Here is a 24,145-nt window from a genome sequence, read left to right as displayed (position 1 = left end):
TATCTGAGAAGAAAAGATTAGAAGCTTTTGAAATGTGGTGCTATAGGAGAATGTTAAAAATCAGATGGGTGGATAAAGTGACAAATGAAGAGGTATTGCGGCAAATAGATGAAGAAAGAAGCATTTGGAAAAATATAGTTAAAAGAAGAGACAGACTTATAGGCCACATATTAAGGCATCCTGGAATAGTCGCTTTAATATTGGAAGGACAAGTAGAAGGAAACAATTGTGTAGGCAGGCCACGTTTGGAATATGTAAAACAAATTGTTAGGGATGTAGGATGTAGAGGGTATACTGAAATGAAACGACTAGCAGTAGATAGGGAATCTTGGAGAGCTGCATCAAACCAGTCAAATGACTGAAGACAAAAAAAAAAAAAAAATATAGTTTCAAATATCTAACGAAACCAATAAAGTACAGAAGTAAGGATAAAATAGCAGTAGAAAAGAGAAAGGTAAGAGGTAAGAGTCTCGCAGCTATCATTTCTTCCTCTCAAAAAACAAAAATTTCTGTAATATAAATAAAACTGTTTTAACAAAATGATACTGATATCAAAAAAAGTAAGACACATTTCTAATATCGAAATCTGTGTTATTAATTTAGAAATTTGTTTAAAAAAATTACATGTAATAGTCAATAGATATACAATAATAAATAATAAATAATTTTTAAGCTTTCCATATAATAAGCAAAAAAGAAAAATTTGTTACACAACTCTTACCGGCCCGATTTCATTTATTAAACAACGAATAATCATAAGAATTGTATTATTTCTGTAAATATGATATGTATTATATATAAATAAAATCGGTAAAGGTTTTGTAACAAATGTTTCTATTTTTTGCTTATTATATGTTACGCTTAAACAATGTTTATTATTTATTATTGTATATCTATTGCCTATTACATATGTTTAACATGTATTTTTTTAACAATTTTGATAATAGAGATGTAGTGTCTTACCTTATTTGTTATCAATATATCAATATCATTTTGTTAAAAACAGTTTTATTTATATTACAAAAACTTTTGTTTTTTGAGCGGAAGGAATATCTGCGAGACTCTTACCGTACGGTTTGCAATTTCATTGTAATTTTTTTTGGATGTCACAGCGTTTTGTTAGATTATTTTTTTTAACTTTTTTTTATGAGTTACTGATTAAAATTTATTGCCTTTCTAAAAATAACAAATTTACATTTTTTTTAATTTCTGGACCAGTTTTTTTGTTGATAGTCATATGATTCACTTCATACCATATTTTTCTTTTTTAATAAAACTAGTATAATAACCTTAGAAGATCCGTGATTAATATTGCACTTATTACTTTGTAAGTGTAACCCTCGATTTTTATCGTATCTATGGACACACTTTTTATATTATTACTAAATGACCTTTTTTTATTTCTCCATTAATTAGTTCAAATAGTTCTAATTGTAGAATAAAAAATTTACCAACCGAATTTATTTCTGTTTTATGCAACAAATCTTTGTTGCCACATTTGCAACACTCCTACTGTTGCACTGTGTTTTTTTTGTTTTATTAGCAGCTATAATCTCTTATAAACGAATATTTTCACTTTTTAATAAAGTGATAGGAATTAAAAAAATTGTTTCATCTTTAGTATTTTCATTTATATAAGAGCATTTACTATTAAAACAAGCTGTAGTATATTTTCCTTTAAATTTTATTACTTCAAATTTTTGTACGAGGTCATTCGTAAATTCAAAGGCGCCTTTAAGTACTGCTACCTAGCGGCGCGATTCGTAGACCCATTTTATGAAGAAAAAGTGACATATTCGGGTCATCAAATGTAAGAAAATAACGTTGTCTAACAAAATTCGAGGTATTTTTTGAAAGTATTCTTTATTACAAATTTAATTGAACTGAAATATTAAGTTTTTTGTTTATTTTTTCCCATTTTCATTTCACTTTTAAGTTAGGTCATGTTTAGAACTGTAAACATAGTTCGTTACTTAGCCGTGCCGTCCAATTCTGCGGGCTCTTACCGGCGAAGTTCTAACGAACTTCGAGACAGGGAAGTTATAGTAAAGCTACACTTTACCAACCTGGAGCTGTTAAAGAAAACGGAAAGAAGAACAACCCCAAGAAATCCAATCCAACTGAGAAAAGAAATCCAAAAGAAATCCAACTGAGAACTGTATGAAGAAATAGAGAATATCGAAGAAGCTCTAAGGAGACAGGTTCTTGGACTATGTGTAATGAATGAACAAAAAGAGCCTACGAATAAACAAATACTCATTAAACTCTGGGAACAAAAGAGCAATCATGGGTACCTACAACAAATGAAAAAAGGATTACAGAACCTAGGGATCGAAGAACAGAAAGTGAAAGAGAGAAAACTCTTCAAACAAAAAATACACAACGTTGAGTTTGAAATGGTGAGCAAGGTAAAGAATCATATCAAGTGAAATGGGCGTAGGAGAAACAGATCAAACACACAAAGAATGAAACAATATTATTGGGAAAAAATAAAAAGAAACAGGAAGAAATAACATTTGCGTGGTCCATAGTTAGCCTAACCGAAAAATAAAATTATAATAATAGGGTAATTATTGAAATTTTCAGATTTTGAAACTGGCACGAAAATAATAAACAAGAACTGCAGTTGAAGTAGTTGTTAATTTCTACCAAAAATTTTAAACTGAAAGAATTAAAAAAAGTTTTTTTGTTTACTTTTTCCTTTGTTTCATTTTTCTTAAGTAGGTTCGTTTTTTTAAATTTTCCCACATGTTACTGGCTTTTAGGCGGGAAGGATTTGGCGGGAGCTTTATAGCCGGATGCCCTTCCTGATGTTAATTTGTTAAGGATGCCTACTTCATATTTCTTTATGCTAAATAAGCTGTAAGCAATAATTATAATATTTTATATTTATTTAATGTCATACAGATATTCAGAATCCAGTTTCCATTACTATAATTTATAGTTAAGTTCAATTTATTTAAAATTATTACTAATTTACTTTATTTTTTTCCTGAGTACAACAAACATAATTATATCATTATTTCTTCATAATAAATTATTCTCTTGAAGGAAGTTATCGTATATTAACTTACTGTAACGAGAATATCTCGTGGGAATCTTAGCAATTTAATATTATATTTTTTATTTTAGTTTTTTCTCTATTAAATTCTGTTTATTTTAAAATAAACATTTATAACGATAAAATTATGTATTCATAAGTTATTATTGTTTTTTTTTCTTTTTTAAGTAGTATTGTTATTTTAACAAACAAAAAAAAATTTTTTTATTATTTTTTAATGTTAGTTTGGTACATTCACATAATTAAAAAATATGCATATTTGTTGCTTATTAAAATAATTCCTTATGTCCTTTGTTTTTTTAATGATATTTGCGTTTCCGGTAAAGATTACTTTACAGCATCTTAATTCTACTTATATTACTATTCAACAATTTTATTTTGTATTGTCATTTATTATCATTTACTCTTTGTACTCATTAATGTTATATTATAAATCTACAAAATGGATATAAAAATCATCTATACTTTTTTCTTGAATTTTGTTTTTTTAATTTTCTGTGGTTGTTGATATTTTTTATTGTAGACCATTTTCAACTACAATAATTTTATATTTTTATAAAATTAGTTTTATATCCCCACCCTAAGTCTAACTGACTTAAAATTTCAGCACAATAAAGACTGATATAATAGATCTGTTCTTATAACTATATAAAAATTTAAAAATCAATCAGAACTGGGGTACATGATAAAATTAGAGTCCTACTTATTACAAGTGGGAGATGGACTACTATCCATCTCAGTTATAACTGTAGGAAAGGAATCATTAGTAGAGATGACTAATTACATTATAACTATTATTATTTGATTAAATATAATTGTATGTGATTTTGTTTTTAATAAAACAGCAAGTGACAGATTTTTCTACTAAATATCTTTCTCTGACCAACAGAAGGAATTTTTGTAATTAATCTTTATTCAAACACATGTGGATCTGTGTCTGTTCAGCTTGTATTACCAATAACAAAACCTACCGGAGTCTGTCTCCTTATATAGTAACACAGTGGTTTCCAAACTTTTCCGAGTCACGGCGCCCTTTTTCAATTAAAACTTTTCCATGGTGCCCTACCCTAAGTAAAAGTATGATTACTCATAAGTGAGATAAAAATAAATAAAATAAAACTCGTGTATCTTCATTATTTTTTTGAACATTAAATTAATAATTAAATAAAATAATTATAACATTAAAAATTAAATAATAACATTAAATTAATAATTATAAATCTCTTGGTTCAATTAATTATGAAATTTTTACAATATTTCATGGTATCCCTGTAAAGAGGCCGTGGCTCCCCAGGGTCCCACAGCGCACAGTTTGGGAATCACTGTAGTAACAAATTATTATTAATTATTTGCAATCCAATTTTCATTTTATTTACCAGTATATGAGTTGTTTTGTTTTTAATTTAATTAGATTGAATTAATTGATGCAGTAGTTATGAGGGGTTGGTGGGAGTGAGATCAAAAGTTGATGATCATGAAAAATAGTCAATACATGTAAATAAACAACTCATAATACATAAATAAGAACAATTTTTTTTGCCAGTGCTCTAAAATTTTCTCAAATTAGTTTACAAATTTGTCCGACAGTCGACTGCTCATCATAAGCAATATTAATTACAAATAAATTGAGATAAAATTTATTTAAATCAATTAATAAAATAAAAGTCAATAAAACAAATTTTATTAATCAATCAAAATGAATTCAATATTCTATGAATAAACCTTGCCCCAACCAATAATAACAGTTGAAATTAAAGTTTAATGTTTATCTTCTCTGATGATAATTATTTAATGTTAATAATTTCACTCTTTTTCTTTTAAAAAAAATCTGTTGTTTCATTTCAAAATAAAAATTAACAAAAAAAATTTTGTTTAAATATGTTATACAAAACACAATAAACTAGCTATTAAGATTTCCTTTAATGGTACCCAGAATTTGTAAAAAGAAAACTTTTTAACAAATGGAACACCCATAAATAAAACCAATCAGTAATATTTTCTAACCCCGCCCCAATCCATCTCATCTTACTTGTGCATAGCACACAAAATATGATTAATATGTTTTAAGGTCATAATAATCTTTTTCCTTGTTTACTATTTCTCCATGACGAATCCCACCAACAAAATTCATATGATTTTTCTTGCTTTTCTTTCATTATAAAACTTCATTTTAAGTTAGGTAATTTAGTAACTAACTCAAATATGGAACTTCAACCATTTCAGGATTTTCAATTTTATTTTTCAATTAATTTTAATTTAATTAAAATTAATATATAATGTGACACAATTATTAATAATGCTTGACTCTTTTAAAAGTCACAATCAAATTCTAGATTTTCATTTTTTCAAGTCTTGTGTTACAACATTACACTTCAACATATGGTAATATACAATGTCAATAATTGTCACGTCAGAGGGCGACTTTAAGATAGTTAACTTTAATTGTAGAGCTTGTTTGCCTTGTTTTTTTTTCTCTTTTATAAATCAATCTTTATCATACAGTAAAAGAATTCTCATTATTTTATATGGAATTTCCTTTTTAACCTTTTCTCATTTTTTTCTTTAATTATTTTATGTAATCAATCGTATGATTTTTTTCATAACAATGAATGAGAACACTTCAGTAATTGATTTCATGGACTAGTATCATTTAATAATGAATAAGTTTTATTATTATATTTTTGTTTATTATTTTTAATTCAAATTATCTTTTTTGTGTAATAAATTGTTTTTATTTATGTAACAGTTAATTCATTCTATTATAAAAAACAAAGTTCGATGAAGTACAACAAAGAAATTGCTTCTGCAGTCCACACGTTCATAAATGTCACCCTGTTTAGGGTACAATTTTTTTTTTATAAATTAGCTATAGAAGAAGTAAAAATATGATAACAAACAAAGTGGTGATCCAAACTGAAATGGTCACAATAATTGCTTTGATTATAAATGAAACTTAAAGCTACATTATCAAATATTTAGCTTGTCTCAATTGTATTAAATTTCTTTTTACATTTGAATTAAGTTCTATCCATGTGAACTCCTGGGTGTAGAAAAATAGGGTGTACAAATAATGATATCAGGGTATTAAAGCTATTTAATATCTCTTAACTTTGACTTACAGTAATGAATCATAAATATAAAAAAAAATAACTGTTAAGATTTTCCCTACTAGTGTTCAATATCAGCAGCTTCCATCACATGGCACACATCCAAACAATAGAAGAGTTTGTCCCATACTTTAATCAGTATGACATCACTAGAAATGGAAGCTACTTCAATCCTGTACCTCAAATTGGGTGTATGTTATATACAGATCAGATAGATAGCAGAGGCACATACATAGATCCCTTACAAAATCCCAAAGGAAAAAATCATATAGGATCAGATTGGGTGACCTTGAAAGCCACTGCAAGCAAATTCTGTCATCAATTCTATGCCGACCAATCCAGAGGTCGGGGTAAACATCATGCAATCATTTCCATAGAGAGTTAAGCCAGAAAGGAGGTGAATTAACTTGTTGCCAAATAAAATTCTCTGGACCATCTTGCAGTTGAAGAAAGAACATGTTAGAGCATATCTGAAAAACAGTTCCTGTTGTGCTTGCTTCAGTAAAAATGGACATCCCATAAACTTTCTGTCAGGATATCGCACAGAAAACATTTAATTTTGGGGAATCCCTTTTGCATTTTAAGAGTTCATGGTGATTTTATGTCCCCATATACAGGCATTATATGTGTTAACTTTTCCACTAAGATGAAATTTTGACTATCACTAAACACAATACCATCAGGAAAGTTGTTATCTTTATGCTGCAACAATTAAATTATGAAATAGGTAGGCTTCAAAGCCTTTAACAACTGTAAACGGTATGGATACATAAGAATTTCCTTAAAACATTCCACACTGGCATTTTATCCTTTCATACAGAAATCTTTGGTTTGAGCTCCAGTCAGATATGAGATTTTTCACATTCTATAAAAATTCATTATCACTCACCATATTAACTGTTATTGGACACTAGCCCATTGCTGAATAAATAGTACACACATATATATATATATATATATATATATATATATATATATATATATATATGCATGAAAATAATTCATGTACTACTACTCTTTGTAAGTGAGAAATATTTGATTTATTAGTTCTACTAGAATTTAATTAATGTGCCACTGACCTTTTATCTTCATTGTAATTCATTTATTGTTATTATTACATTACTTCATTATTATTATTATTATTATTGTTTTTATTATTATTATTGTTTATCAAAATTATTCCAAGTAATTTACTTTATATTATAAAAAAGATAATTACATGTATATGAATAAATGAATATTCATTTATGTATACTAGAGTTTACCCTAATTTTAATTTATTTTAAGTCATTTTTCATACTTTATAATTTGATGTACTTTTTATAGTTTGTCATGTGGTAAAAGAAAAACGTTTTCACAACAGGTCATGAAATATTAGCATTTTTCCCAAAGTTCATTATTTCAGTCATGTAGAAAAAAATGTGAAGAAATTTATAATAAATATAAATTTCACACTTGCTAATTTTGTTTTAGATGATGAAGCATTTGCTTTTGATTGTTTCAGACAACTTAATGTACCATATAATTACTTTATAATTAATTGATATTTGAAAGGGCAAATGTGTAATATTACTCTTTGTGCGACTGAAATTGTTTTTCATCATCTGAAGACACTAGATGTTTTCATTTTATGTTAGTGACTAAAAAATAATCTATGCTTATAAGTTATGCTTTTATAGAATGTGTAGAGCAAATATAATGCTACTGCTCTTCTTCTTCTTCAACTAATGGACTAGATAACTCTATTTTATACTTTAATTCCATCTGCTTGCTTATTATTATTATAAAACCTGTTCTGCTAACTGGTTCTATAATTTCTATTATGTTAATTGATTAAAAAAAAAGTATTGCACTTTTTTTACAATTGGCAATTCACTAGAACATTATCAAATTATTCCATTTTCCTAACCATTTCTAAATATTTTTGTCCATTTCTTTGAAAATTATGTACTATGTTCTGGATATTATTTATATTGTAACAAGATCGGTATAGCGGGCCTGAGTAACGGATTCCTACCAATTATTATGAAAGTAGTAGAAAATATAATAATTGGAGAATCCAGAAAAGGAATAAAAAGAACAATTTTTGTAAAGGTAACAGGTCCGCTTAACAATCGTCTTTTGTAATACTGCCGTTTAACACAATGAGCAAATGGTTATACCGTGAGAAGAATTACCGGACCGGGTTAAGGAATAAATGAGAACAGACTCGATCGATCATTTTCACGCTTCGAGTTGGGTCCGGTCCGACAGGTAAAGAAGATAGAAGTATAAATACTACGGGTGGTAAGCCATTTAAACATCAGTTATGCGAAGTCTGTGATCAGTTCTGCTAACCAGTCCAGCGAGTCGTTACGACGTTAGTTCTGCAAGGAGAGGCTGCGAGATGTGAGTTCTGCGAACCCGTCCAGCGAGACGTTACGTCGTCAGTCCAACGAGGAGAGTCTGTGCTGTGAGTCTACGAAACGTCAGTCAGCGAGAGAATTCAGCGGAGCGGACAGTGAAGGAGCGAATTTCCAGTGTGAATTAAGTTTGATACGATTAGGTGACTCCACGAGTAATTCCAGTCACAAGAAATACTATCGGTGAGTTACTGTAAAACTATAAGTGAAAAAAATAATGTGCTAAATTTCATTCATAAACTGTTAGGGTAGTTTTATTTGTGGACAGCAAAGGTATTTGCAGTAAACTTTATATTTGTCTTATCTAGTGTACTATTGTTTGTTAATACAAGATTAGTGGTAAAAACTGTTAAGTATTATGGTTATGCTATATCTTTTGTTAATGGGTTGGAATTCTGGTTTTCTATTTATCTACCGGGAATAAATTCTGACGATTATTTTAAACTCTGTCTTGTATGTAATCTCTGTTTATATTATGATTAACATTCGTGATTATTTGTTTGTTTTGTCATTGACATCTAATATTGTGATTGTTTTCTGTTTTGATTATATATGTATTACGTTATGTATTAATTGTTTGATTATTATTTTATGTTATTAAACCAATAAATTGTAATTATTTAAACATTCTAAACTGTCAATCTCTCAATATCCTGATCGAGCCGCGAACACAAAAATATGCAGAAATGTAAAACAAGAAAATTCAAAATCTGTTTACAAAAACATTTATTCCAAATCTAAAACTAGATAACAATTTTGAATGTTTAAGTCGTAATCAATAGATACTGAAGAGATAATGTATATAAAATTAAATAATTAAAGAAAACAGTAATGAAGAACTAATAACACTCATAATGTTACTTAAAAATAAACAACACTTATTAAACACTACAAGTATCTCTGACAGTTTTTTTTTTAGTAAAAAATATAATCAACATAAGATTACAAATTTTGCTAAAGTGATAAGTTTATATATTTTTTTACTCTTATTCTAAAAGCACTGTTAGAAATAACTCATTTATTTTTCAATATGTATTTGTATTATTTTTTTCATATTATTTAATAATTCTAGTAGACCCTCTAGTTTTAAAGTTTTAAATTGTAAGTAAAATCTTTGCATTATACTTGTTTGCATTTATATTTTTATTATATGAAATTCAGGTTTTGTAACAGAAGCTTATAATTTTGAGTTTGTGGTTTATATTGTGAATAAACTGGATAAGTTTGTAATCCAACAGTGAATCCCTTTATTACTCAGATATAATTGATATGACAATTAAATATACTTAAATTTGATACTCTTAAAATTACTTCTATATATAATATTAATTGTGTAATACTGTTGTAATTACCTCACTTTGATATCATTTCATAGCGTACACTGAAAATTTTAAATGGGTTCATGTAGGAGTTCTCCAGAATCATAAATAAATTTCATAACACTTGATGGTAAACCATTTATTCAGTTGATAGATTATAAAATTTACAAGATGATTACAGATTTCACTGTAAAATCTAAAGATATATTTTTCAAATTTTAATTATACTATATTTCTAATTATTTTTTTATATTGGGAGAAATAGATTTCTTTTATTTATATATCTCATAAAAATTCTTTCACCTTAGTAGAATTAACAATTATTTATGTAATTCATGGTGTTAATATTTGCATTACTATAAAAATTAAACTTTAGAAAATAATAAAATTGTTTTCAAAAAATTGATGCTAAAAAATAAGATATTTATTATAGTTATCCAATTTTCTTTAAATTTTAACTTGTGAAAATTAGTACCAAATTATGTATAATTACCAGCAATAACCTACTAACCTTAAGGAACTTTACAAAATCAATTTCAGGAAGTTAAAATTAAAAAAAAAAAAAATTATTTTAATTAAAGTATGGATTGGCCAATATTAAATATTGCCTATATGGTGAAAAAGCTGTTAGTAAAAGACAAAAAGATAATAAATTTATATCTTAATAAAAATAAGTAACAGGAATGTAGAGAAACTATTTAAATATTCTACTATTGAGCATATACTCTACTTTCTGGAACACTGGAATGTCTATTATTATTTTTTATCTTAATCTTTTGTGTAATTTTTATTAATATTTATACAAAAATTCTTTTAATATCAAAAAGACATCAGCCTATTTATTTTTATGCTATAAAAATCCAATACCAAGCAATTAATTATTTATTCAAATAATATCAACAACTGACTGATGCCCAATAATAGTTACTGTTAATGGACGATAATGAGTTTCTATAGTGTGTGAAAAATGTCATACCTGATCAGGTCTCAAATATAGAACACCTGGATGAAAGACAGAAACATGACTACTCTGCCATGAATATTGGGTTAATTACTGCTTTTACTCATAAGTAAATACCATGGAATTAATATATAACAAAATAAAATAATAAATTAAAATATGTTAATGAAAAAATAGTAATAAAATTCATATGTGTATTAAGCATTTTGGTTCATTTTTTTAAACAATTTTATGTATTTTCTAGTTTTCAAATTTATTTCTAATCATGAATACTTTAAAAATTTTTATAAAATTCAGTTTTAATGTATATATTAAGTATTTTAGCTTAGTATCATGATATTGCATTAAAATAAATTTTACACGTCAGCGCAATGACATAAAAGTACAACATAAACCTGTTTTTTTCTTACAAGCATTACAATAGTTATTATTGCAATAGTTATTATTTAATATATTATATTAATAGCATTATTTATCTGGGAATGCATTAGCATTCTGTTCATTCAATTCTCATAGGTTGTCTCCTGTGATTAAAATCATCTTCGTAATAAAAGTGAAAAATATATTTTAAAATCATGTTTTTATTTATCTTAATGAGAATTTCCTCACTCAAAATCTTAATGGTTTGAGATTTGTATAAGTAATTGTTTTACACACTTTTATCAGAATAAGATCTTATATAGTACACCCTATTTCATTTTGGTTTTAAACAATTTTTTTCTGCATCGAGTTGATTTTGAAATTATTGAATTCATATTAATCAAATTAAAAGTAAAATAATAAAAAAACTGGATAAATAAAAACAATGCATTCTGTATTTTTGCCGTATATCCAGAAAAATCTGGGTTCAAATTACATTCATGTAGATCATTTTTTATATTCTACAAAATTCAGATATCATAAAGCGACTGTAATTGTGCACAAGCCTAATGTTGCTAGGAAAATAAATAAATATATTATGTTAGTAAGTAGTATGAATGGTTATTAAAACACAATGCAGTTTTTTATTTGTTTTACGCTTACTATTTAATTGATTACTAAATAATTGTTATTAGATTTCAAAGAAAGAAATTTACTATTTTATTCAATGAAATAACACAGTGGGTTTTGATGTTTTTATTCTGTTATCAAAAAAAAAAAGAGGCTATTATAATAAGTTTAATTACTTGACAAAAAATAAGTTTTTGACGAGATATAAATATATTATATATAAAAGAGATTGTTATTTCTTTTATATGAAGAGCAGTTTATAAATTCATAAAAGGAAATTCTGATTGCTGTATCTGGTGACTTTAGGTACTTTACATGCATCATAGCCTTAGGAAAGACTTTAATTGATAATATAATATAAAAAATTAATGTGCCCATTTCTATCAAGAAATAATATATATAAACACGTTCTCAATTCAATAGAAGAAATTTTTAACTTATTAAAAATTTGTTAGGTATTCTTTTCTAGAATTTTGATAATGAACCCATGATCTGTAATATTTTTTATGCAAGCTCAAAAACTACAAAAAATTTCTGACTTAAAGAGATGGTGTTCCTGAATTTTTTTTTTAAAGTTACATAAGTAAGCTGTAATTTTTTAGCACATGTTTATATCAAGCCAATGTCAAATAAAGAGTTTGTCAGTTCAATTAAAAGTAAATAAACTGTAGAAGTGGTAAATAGACAGATACGCTGATAGAAAAATTGACAAGTATAGTGTACGTATATATATATATATATATATATATATATATTTGTGAGAAGAAAATCAACAAACTAAAAAAAAATTATATATATATATATATATATATATATATATATATGCACACACATGTGTTTGTGTGTGTGCGTGTGTGCATGCATGTGTAGCAGTTGCAAAATATCTCTATCCAGATTTTAAATTTTTGTGTAAGGTGGTATGTATGTATGTGTTGACCTGATTGCTAAAGCTAAAGGTCCCAATTATGATCAGGCAAAAATTTAGTTTTCTATGACAAGATAGAACAGCCTTTGATGGGCTACATATCAGTAAAAGTCATATGGTTAAAATAAATAAAAATGTGTTGGCTCAACCTCAGGAATAGTTCCCTAGAATCATGAAGTCTGGTGTAATTAAAATTGTGAATTATGTAACTGATTCATAAACTTCTGAAAAAGCTAGATGAAGAGTTGGAGGAATAGAATTGTATTAAATCATAAGAAGAATTTATTTAATTGAAATTTTATGCGATCATGTTTTTTAACTTATAAAAAATATAAATTATCAGATTTCTAGATAATATCCACCTTGATGTAGTACCTTGATTACGGCAGTTTCAGTAATTGTATTTACCGCTGGTTCAAATAATAAATAAATATAGACATTTATCACTCTTAATAATTAGATATGATCCTTTAATATTTGAATGAATAATACAAGATCATATATATATATATAAATGCTTTTAATGATTCCATAAATGATACGTTGTAAAGAATGTACTTTGAATCCATGAAGATTGATAGAAGAAGGCTGGAAGAAGACTAACAAAATGTAATGCGGAGCTGTTTTATGTAGTGTGTATGAAGCCGCTGAATCGTCAGGAGCCGAGTGCATCTGAAAGGAGCTGTGTGAATTGTATGGAGCCAGGTGTAAACTGATAGAAAGAACTTTAAACTTTAAAGTCCTTAAATAGATTTTTAATAACATGCAGAGTCTGAAAATACTGCCTGCCAAAAGATATGATGATTTCTTTTTTATAGCATTAAAATGAAATGTTACAGTAAAAATATGAAATGATAATAATGCTTGATTTGTAATCCATGATTATATAATGTAGTTAATGAATAAATAATATAGTATACATGAATATAATGTTAATCTAAATGTGAATTACAAGAATGTAAACTAAATTATAAATGCTAATACAATTTTTATGAGTATGTTAGCAATTTTAATTTATGTAGATCTTGCCTGCCATGCCATAATTGGATTAAAAAGAATGTGTTTGCGGTAGTGGTATTACATCACTATAACCGATGTAACTTTGTTCTTAGTTTGAATGTTTTGAGTGTGACCTTAAATCTTAATAAGGATACGTTTATTGTTACTATCAATATTATTATAGTTTGTATTAATGTTATGATTCGTTTTCCTTCAATTCCTTAAGAATCGTTAACCTTCAATTTACAACAAAGGAATTGAGTTTCTGACTTTTTTGTTTTGAATTGAAGGTTTTCATTGGCATCCGTAGGTTTCTGTAAAATCAAATCGTTCTTTTTTAGGGGTTATAAAGGAGTTTTCACCTTTCAGATACCGTATATGTTTATACTTCGATTGAGGAATATTATCTTATGTAACTTACGCGATCTATTTTGATAAACATCGCCATCTCGTTGTGACAGATAGATAAAATTATCTTCGATATTTGAATGATTTAGTTTATTCTTAGAATACTGTGAATATTGTTTATTGTTATTGTAAAATTGTTTGATCAATACCTTAGGTTGTGGTTTCTCAGTAATAAAATGTCATTCGACGTTCAACCCTTGTTGTCTCATCTGGATTTGTTGATACCCAGAATAGCATGAATCATGTTCTTTTAACTTTCCTTTGATTACTTTTTTTCTTGATTACATTGCCAACACATGATATGCATGATTGAACTCTTATCAATTTTACTCTGTGACTGATTCTTAGATAAAATATAAGTATTAATTTCAGAGTAATTACTTTCTAATTTAGAATCATTAATTTGTCCATATGGATGAGTGTATTTTTTCTTAGCACAAATCTACATCGATTTTTTGAATAACATTGATTAGTGGAATGGCCTTTACGCAAACAATTAGTATAATTATTATTTTCCAAAAAGGCCCTTGCAATCATCAATAGAAAAGTTTAAAAATTCCTCATACTGATATAAGTAATTGATTTGAATTACAGAATGAACAGTGTGATTAAAGTTACATTTTGAATAAAAACTGGCATTTTTTCTTTTATATTGTTTGTTATGATTTCAAGTAAAGCATTTGGTAAAAGTTTTAGTTGAATTATTGTAGCAATTTACTTTGACATTGTTTCCTGTATTCACTTGCGTATTTGAAATAACTACGTTAACGTTTTATAGAAGTTGTCCTCTCGTGTTGAGAAATTCTATACGATGCAATTAGTGTTACAAGATGTGATTAAATATTTGTTGTCAAACTGTACCTTTAATAATTTTAGAGCAGTAATATAATTTTTGTTAGTTACTGGCCGATCTTTAATGATGGCTAATGCTACATCTTTTAACGAAGCATGGAAATAATGTAGTTTTTATATGTTAAATTAGTATTATTTATTATGTATTAAGTCAATAAATATGTTATAAAAATGCTGCCACTCTAACACAGTACCTCTAAATACAGGTATTGGTTGTAATTGTGTTTGTTTAAATATTATATTTTAATTAATTTCTTTATTAGATGATTTTCGATTATTATTAGAATCATTTATTAAATGATACAATTTGTGTTCTGAAATGCACAAGTCTTGTATGATTTGTTCACAATCCAAAAATAAATCAACATCATCAAATTCCATTTCAGTTTTTGATTGAATGACATTATATTTGTCTTGCAAATCAAGAAAATTCTTTAACTTAATTTGTAAGTCAATTTTGTCATCTTGTAAGGAATGAAATTCATAAGTAAAATTACAAATTCTCATTTTAGAGACCTTTACTTACCTACCACCCTCTTTGTCTTATTAATTGTTCCAATTCCATAATGATATTAACTTAAATTAATAATATGAAATATTAACAAAGTAAATTAAATATGAAATGAATCAATGATATTAGAAATAGTAAATTAAATATAATAATAAATTAAGAAAGATGTTAAATAAATGATGTAGATCTAGATGCTGTGAGACCCTTTACGCAGTAGATTGTTGAATATGAAGATTCTTGAATGATGTTTCTTCAAATTGTAGATTTCATTCGCAGTCCTAGTATATTAAATGATGAATTCTTCAAAAATGTAGATTATATATATATCTGTGATCAGAGGACCAAAAAATATGCGATAGTATCTACGTTGGTGTAGCACCTTGGTTAGGGTAATTACTCTATGAATTTACCGCTGGTTCAAATAGTAAATTAATATAGACACTTATCACTTTGTAATTAGATATGATCCTTTAATATTTGAATGAATAATACAAGACTATGTACAAGTGTATATAAATGATTTTAATGATTCCATAAATGACACATTGTTAAATAATGTACGTTGAGTCTATGAAGATTGATAGAAGAAGACTGCCAGAATGTAGTGCAGAGCCAATTTATATAGTGTGTACAGAGGCGCTGAATCATCAGGAGCCAAGTGCAGCCAACAGAAGCCAAATGTGAACTGATAGAAAGACCTTTAAATTTTAAAGTCCTTAAATAAATTTTTAATAACATACACCAAGTCTGAACACCAGAGATATTATTGGAAATAAAACACCACACTACTAAAAATTCTATTTTTTTCAATTGTTTAAATCTTTTTTTTTTACTATTTTAACTTATGATCTAATTTTTTCCTCTGAGTGATGATTCAGTTTGGAACAGATTTTTTTTTTTACTTGATAATATCGCCACATAAGCTTGAAGCTTATAAAGAAGAAAGCTTAAGCTTTATATAAAAAAAAATTATAAAGTAATAAACTCCCTTTCCTAAATGTAAAAATGTCATAGATTTTTGTGTTTTACTGTTTCAATCTCTTCATTTGTAACACTGTTATCAATATTATTACTTTCTAAAGTTCGTTTTAATAGGGTAGAAATCATTTTCAACTTTCACAGAAGTATCATATAATTTTTATTTGATATTTCATTAAAATACTGAAAAATATTGTCATTTAATGTGCATTTAAATATATTTTTTCATGTTTTAAAACACTGATATGTTAGTATAAAATTGATTTGTTTTTTTAACATTTTATTCATCATCTTACATTTTACATTAGAACATATCCTCCTTTTCATTAGAAAATGAGTTAATGAATAACAGAATAATTAAGTTTCTTAGAATAATAATAATATTTTGCTTTATCATTGGAGGAAGCATAAAATTTGTAATTTTTAGTAAATAGCAGGAAAGTTGAAATTTTAACCAGCTTTTTTAATAAAAGTAATTTAACAAATAAAAACGATACTTAGCTTTCAAGATTGGGCTCAGTGAAAGATACAGAATCTTTCATTATTAATATGATATTAATGATAATATGAATCATTATTAATATGATATTTTAAAATCATAGGTGACTGTTCATTTAAACACAAACTAAGATTTAAGTTATTTTATCAAATTATATACATTTAGTTTATGTCTCAAGAAAATTTGAGTAATTTTAAATTTATTATTGTTATAACTAACTATTCAACAGCTTCTTTGCCATTTTACTTGTTGAAACCAGTTTATTCCAGTTTATCCTGCCTTAGCTATTCCTTTCGTTTGAAAGAAGGTCTTACTGTTAAAATAGTGGTTTATACTTCAGTTAAAAAAGTTTTGTGGTTTTTTTTTTCTTAAACAAAAGTAAGTTTGTAAACATATCATATAGCAAGATCCATCCTTTCTTTTGCTTTTAAATAGAAAATTGTTGACTGGGGTCATTGACTTATGACTTAGTTACACATTATCCATGACATTTATCTTTCCAACATTCTGGTAGACATAGTAACAAATTAAAAATTGATTAGAAATTAAATAATTTTTGAATTAAACAAGCTAAGTTATATATACATATGTGTGTGTGTTTATTTATGCAGTATTTATTTAGTTTCTTCATTTTCCCATTTTTTATATTTTATAATTTACTATTCTCTTCTTGAGATTTGATAATGTGATTATTACTTATACAGATTTTATTGTTTATGTGCTAACAGTTTTTCTCTAAATCTATTTTCCTTTAATCTGAACAAAAAAAAAAATTTAAGTACCAAAAAGTAAAAAATAATTAACGCAAAAAATAAAATCTGTCCAAGTAAAGAAATAATGTTTTTTTTTTAATTTTGACTTTAATATATTAACACCAAATTAAAAACAACCATTAACAACCTACTAGCACTTAAATTGATATTGAATAAAAATATTAAAAATGTAAAGAACTGAAAAAAATATTTTGTAACTTTTACAGCATTTTTTTAAAGACTGATTCTATTATAATTAAAATATATTTATTTTTTAAATTTAAATATTCATGAGCCTACAAATATTGCTACTAATGTGAAAAAAATTCATTTGAAAAAAATCATAAATTCTCGAGAAAATAAATGCAGAGAAATGGCATTAAGATCACATTTGAGCTGATACTTTCTGGAACGTAGAATACTTGTTATTCTTTAGTGCTAATTTTCTCGAATTCTTACCTGAAAATATTATTGTCATCAGACTGTACATCATTATGCTGAACTATAACAATCCATACTCAGCAATGATGAAAAAAATGTTGAAAATATCTTAAAATCATCTACACAGACAATGTTATTTTTTATTTAAAATAATACAATAGTGTTTAAGCAAGGAGTAATAATGATAATTGTTCAAGTATTTCTGAACAGAAGAATTTTTTAATTAATTAACATATTATGAACACTTGACTGTGACAACTGCTGGTGTGAATTTATATTTAACTTTACTTGAGCTTCTGTATAATGCAGTTACTTTTGTATAAAATTACACAATAAAATAATTCTAACTCAAATATACAAAAAATTTCAAACATTAAAAATAAATAATGATTATTTAAATAACTGAATGTTAATTTTAAAATGCTTTGTATTATTAAGTGTACTCCATGACCAAAAGAAAAACAAAAATGAGTCTGGTTTCTTTATCATTTTTTTTTTTTTTTTTTTTTTTTTTTATACATACTTTTGCTTTTAATTTATGGATGGTTATTTTTAAGTAATAAATAACTTCTAAACATTTAGTTTATGTTTCATTTGAAATTTTTTACTTGTTTATTCGTGAAACTATATGTTGATATCCAGTAGTGGTCACCCTAGTCAATTTTTATATGAAAAGAATTTTGTATCATATAAAAAATTCAGACCTGAAACTTTATAGATAAAAGACTAAAGAATATTATTTTATTACTAACGTACAATTTTCTTTCCAGATGATTAATTTTTCATTGTTATTACATTGTGCTGTTAAATTATATTTCTAATAGGTCTACTAAAAGCAAAACTTTGTAAAAATCTGTTCATCCTGTTCCATCCTCTTTTGTGGAATGACCTCTACCAATTAAGTATCCCTATCCTTCTCTATCCCTGTTAATTAATCTTCATTTGTTCCTGCTTCTTCTTCAACTTTATCCCTCCAGTAATGACTTAGATTACTACAATTTCTTATTCTTTCTACTGGAATAAAGTTCATATAAATAAGTATTTATTTATTACTTAATTTTGCTGCTCTTTAATAGATCTAATTGTCGCTTCTGAGCTTGTTATATGTTACATGTTTAACTTTGGTTTGATTCCTTATCTGTTCATTATGCTTTCTTATTTCCAGTGCAATTTCAAATATATTTTATTTCACTGAATAATTCCACAGTTAAAAAGTTTGATTGCTTTATATATTATGCTTATAATAACCAAGCTAGAAAAGTAGAGGACGTTACAGGAAGGAAACACAAATTGAAAACAAGTTTATTTTAGCTTTAATGGAATATTTAGGTTGAAAATTAAAACTAAACAGTTAAATATAATTAAACTCAATATTATCTGTCTTGCGTTCTTTTTTTAAATTCCAATCATTCTAATTTAATCTAAATTTAATTTAATTTAATTTCCAAAGTAAACAGGGTAGGTAAAAAGTCACTCCCTAATTTTAGAAAGTTACTTCTCACTATAAACATATGAATTAGTACACAGACATTCTTATCACATGTATATCAATTGCCATTAATTCTCCCAAAATTATAAATTTATACCCTCAGCATTTTCTACACATTTTCAATTGCCTTCCATAAGAACTGAATAAGAATACTGGGTATGATTTGATGGATTCTGTTTTCAAGTGTCTGAGGTTCACTTGATCACTTTCTTCTTGACTGCTCCTATAAAAAGTAACCACAGAGAGGTCAGGTCTGAACTGCATACAGTCCTATAGGCCTCTGATGGACTATCCAATGTATCTGATGATTATTCATTGACAAATTGAATTGTTTAGAAACAGCTTGACTATTTTAAATTTGTTGTTTACATATGATTACCTTATTTTAGAATGTGCTCAATTACATCCTATAGTAAAAGTTCATTATAGGCTATTAATCAAATAGGCGTTCTGTGAAAATGCTGGTAAAAATGAGCAATTAAATTTTAAATACTGCTCCAATAAAATTATAAAGTTCTAACAGTCAATACAGAATGCAGGATACTAGATTAATATTAGCTTGTGTAACTGTTCCCATGCTGAAATCAGAGGCCACCACAAAAGTTTGTACCATTTGTAGATAACATTCTGAATTCACTTTGTCTCAGATACAGTAGGGTTCAAAAATATGAAAATACATTACAACACTCCCTTCTACTGCTTTTAATTTGTTCTGCATGCTTTCAATTATATTTTGAGGATATAGATAGACTTATAATAAATGTTATAGTGGTTAATGAAGTCTTCAACATTAAAGAAAACCTCATTATTCTAAAGAATGTTTTCTAACAGCTCTGTATAATTGTTACGCCAAGCAAGCATTCCAAAAAAAGACAAGAATTTTCTATTCCTGGAGTGGCATAGAGTTACAATAGCAAGCAATAAAATAAATTAAACTTCAAAACAATAAAGTTCATTGTATTATCTATACACTTACATTTCAAAGATGTACAGATTTAATTGTAGGGAGTTACTTTTTATCATCCTGCTACTTCTACTTCTTTTAATTCTTTAATCTTTACGTTTTATGTAAGAGGAATTGATTCTAATTTGTGAAATTACAATGATGGCATTTACATGTATATTTATAGTTGGAGAACAAATTTCTGATATTCATAGTGTTGTGTGCATCACAGAAGGAACTTTCAGTATTGCAATAAAAATTATATTTCAGATAATCTGTATTCAGCCAAAGAAACAAGAACCATATGCTTAATTTTTACACATGAATTGTTGTTACATTGTAGCAGCTAAAAAAAATTCAAGATTTTCTTATAAATAAAACAAAAAGAAGCTCCTTGTAATTTTAAAATGAAAAGGCCAAATTTTTATACCCATGATACTTTTTAAAATTGAATGTATTTAAAAAATAGGGTATATTTTAGTAAATCTTTCATAAATGTTAAATTTCATAAAATGAAGCTTCTCAATGATCTATTTATTGTTATTCTGTAACTCAACTTAATAGTAATGTAAAACTGCTGAAACATACTTGTAAAATAAGCTTTGTGAAACAGCTCTGCAAAGAAGTTTACTAGCACAATAAAGTATAGAATGACTAGAATGTTGAAAGAGTTTTTTATTACAGTTAGTATTAACGGATTGTAAGACATAATTGTTTATTAATTATTATTATTATTATTATTATTTTTATTTTTTTTCTTTATTATAATGATTGATAGAAAAAAGATGTAAAACTTGTTATAAAAAAAACTATAATTTACTACACTGGTTTTAAATAACTGTAAATATTTATTCACATTGAATAAAGAAACCAGTTTTATTGTATGAAATCTTTTTAATTTACTGTAAAAAAATCATTTTAAATTAAAATCATTTTAAAATCATTTTTCATTTACTGTACAGTAGTATTTAAATTAGATATGAAATGTATTTTTTTTCTTCAAATTATGAAATTAATATTATGAATGAGTTGCTTACTTTTACATTGCACATACAAGTTGATATTTTTCAGTTGCTAGTAAATATATTATACCAATATTAATTTAAAAATTTAAAATCTCTTATCTTATCTATCAGTAGGATACAGTTGTTAAATTTTTATTATTACTTTTCATTAAGTATGTTATCTGTGTATTAAATTTTTTAGAATTATTATGATATTACGGGTATTAGGTTAAATGAATGTTATCTAAATATAGTAGAGAATTTAATTACTATTCTTTAGTTCACACATACACACAGGCACACACAATCACAGTGTTAACTAATAATTTATATCTTATTGTGTTCATTTACAAACTTACCAAAGCATAGCAAAGAAGAAAAGTTAAAAGTGAGGGGGAAAAAATAATAAAAAAAAAAAATATTACGTAAGTTTGGGATTATTTGGGGACTTCTATAACCAACAGTAATATTATTAATACGTAATCAAGTTCTAAAGAGGCATTATGTATACTTAAATATAAATATATATATATATATATATAAAGTACGTTTTTCTTTTCTTATACTTCTTTGTACGAAGTAAAGGAAATATTGTGACTGCGAAACATTTTGGTTTTCAGATTTCAGTGTTAATATCCATTTTGACCATCTCTGAATCCATTTTGACTAATTTCAGTGTGATGCCTGTATATATATATGTATGTATCTTGCATAATTCAAACATGATTAGCCGTAGAATGTTGAAATTTTTGATTTAGGGCTGTTGTAACATCTAGTTGTGCACCTTCCCTTTTGAATGCAATCGACTAGACAGAAGTGTTTAAAAATGCCCAAAATGTAAAAAATTAGGATTTTGGAATTTTTCTTAACTGCAGTAATCAGTCCTCATTGAGAGCTTTTCAACAATACATCATAAGTGTTACTTATTTTTATTGGTTCTAGAGTTATGGCCAAATAAATTTTTAATTAATGAAATATTTGGATCATATAAGGGGAAGGCATCGTAGGGAATCGGCAACTAGGGAATCATAGGGAAGGCAACGAAGGGATCGTATAAGGCATATTGGTTTGAATCCGACTTCATTTTGTTTTTTGTTTTTTGAACTTTTTTTAAAATTTAAATAAACTGATTTATTAATAATTATTAATATCTGATTGTAAACAGTGTTTTTAAGTTTTCTAAGTAATTATTTTTTAAGTTTTTTTTTTTAATTTAAGTATATTGATTTATTAATAATTATTAACCTCTGATTGTAAAAGAAATGTATGTGTATAATTTAATAGGCATATAAGGAAGTCATGTGGGGGTCCAAATCAGATTTTTTTTTTAATTTTATTAATATAAACCACCTAGCACAGAATATTGAGATGGAACGTATCTTACCTTAATTTTACAAAGAAATAACTTTCACAGGATCCCACATCCTCAGTTTTGATTGAAATATTTAATTAAATTGCATATTATAAATTAAAAATACTAAAATAATAAAAATTGCGTTTTAATTTATCATATGAGTTTTGCTATCTGTTGCAGTTTGTGTAAGACTGTCTCTCTCAAATGGCTGTCTGATGGTTTAACAAATAGAAATTTTGTTTTTATTTATTTATATAATATTTTTCTAATGTATTTAATTTTTTTTCATGTTTATTTATTACTAAATTTGTTTTAATATCAAAAATAGAATGTTTATTGTTTATTAGATACTGCCATATTAGATAAACCTAATTTATTGTCTTTTTATTACTTTTTTATCTTATTTTATTTTTTTATTTTTCTGTTTATCTAATATGGCAGACTATCAAATAAACAATAAAAATTGTATTTCTGATATTAAAACAAATTTAGAAATAGTAGAAATTAATAAAGATGACAAAAAATTAAATATATTAGAAAAATAATATATATATATCTAAAACCATAAGACAGTGTTTGAGAGAGACAAACTGCAACAGATACCAGAACTCATATGACAAATTAATACACAATTTTCATTAATTTAGTATTTTAGAATTTTTAATTTGCAGTTTAATTAAATATTTCAATGAAAACTGGGGATTTGGGATTCTGCAAAAGTACTTCCATGGTAAAATTAGAGTAAGATATGTCTTATCTCAATATTCTGTACTAGGTGTAAATCAATTAATTTAACAGTACAGAGGAATAATTTAAATCTTAAAAATATTGATTTCATAAAATTATATATATGAGTACAATTTATTAACCAAACTCAAGAAGAAATGTTAAAATGGGTAAATATTAGTTGCTAAAATCACAATCTGGTGAATACAGAAAACTCAGGAAATCTCTGACAGCTTCTTAATTAAATTGAAATATATTTTTAACTCATATAATTCTAATATACAATTCCTCATAAATTGTATAATCTTCTTTGAATATGCTGTAAGTCTTCACAATTAGGATCCATTTTCTATATCTTATTTCTAATATTATAACTCAGATATATATTTTAACTAGGAAGATAAGACTGATAAAATTACAGGAA

General features: G+C 26.0%; 1 protein-coding gene across 3 annotated transcripts in view; it reads left to right on the top strand.

The window, feature by feature from the left end:
* Nucleotides 1-24,145, top strand: part of LOC142327829 (regucalcin-like) — a 98,001-nt gene that overhangs the window by 53,838 nt on the left and 20,018 nt on the right. The window contains exon 1 of one of the 3 annotated variants that reach the window (XM_075371168.1): nucleotides 8,730-8,753. The exons of the other annotated variants lie outside the window; for them this stretch is intronic. The gene's annotated coding sequence lies outside the window, so the exon portion shown is untranslated. Of the gene's footprint in view, nucleotides 1-8,729; nucleotides 8,754-24,145 lie in introns of those variants that run through there. 3 annotated transcript variants of the gene reach the window in all.

This window comes from Lycorma delicatula, chromosome 7 (assembly GCF_047948215.1).
Source record: "Lycorma delicatula isolate Av1 chromosome 7, ASM4794821v1, whole genome shotgun sequence".
Classification (NCBI taxonomy): domain Eukaryota; kingdom Metazoa; phylum Arthropoda; class Insecta; order Hemiptera; family Fulgoridae; genus Lycorma; species Lycorma delicatula.
This window is presented reverse-complemented; position numbering and strand designations above follow the sequence as displayed.